A 592-nucleotide genomic window follows, 5' to 3' on the forward strand; every position below is an offset into this window, starting at 1 on the left:
TAGGTAAAGAAATATTTTTCTTACTACCCACACACACTGAAGGCTTACATTCCTGAATGTCAGGAAAATTAATATGTTTTAAGAAAATGTTTATTATGTTTTACACAGTAATCTTTCAATTCAACTTCAATTTCAACCCTAAAGTTAAATATTGATAATAATGATAGAATTCATATATTAAGATAATATATTGATATCGTTAGATATAACCTCAAATTCAATTGAACGTTTTATCAATGCAAACGACAGCTTAGAATATAATCTAAGAATATATAATATAAATTCCACTTCTTTCATTTAGTTTTAGTTAGCCTTATGCCAGCACAGGTTCTTGCTCAAGATTTAGGCTGTAAATATTAGCTCCGAAAAAACTCCTGTCTGATGATTTTACCAGAACAGGATTGTGGGAGAATCGTGGAACTGGTCGTCATATACAAGTCTAGTCTATTTTAACTTCCCCACTGTGGAACAGTGGAATCGAGGAGGAGGTTATTGTGTGTTTACGATTGTGAGGGAACTGTGTAATCGTTATAGAGGTTGCAATGTATTTTCCAACAATACAGTAATGGGAGAAATTGTGGAACTGTGGAAT

The sequence above is a fragment of the Macrobrachium nipponense genome, chromosome 38, assembly GCF_015104395.2.
Source record: "Macrobrachium nipponense isolate FS-2020 chromosome 38, ASM1510439v2, whole genome shotgun sequence".
Lineage (NCBI taxonomy): Eukaryota > Metazoa > Arthropoda > Malacostraca > Decapoda > Palaemonidae > Macrobrachium > Macrobrachium nipponense.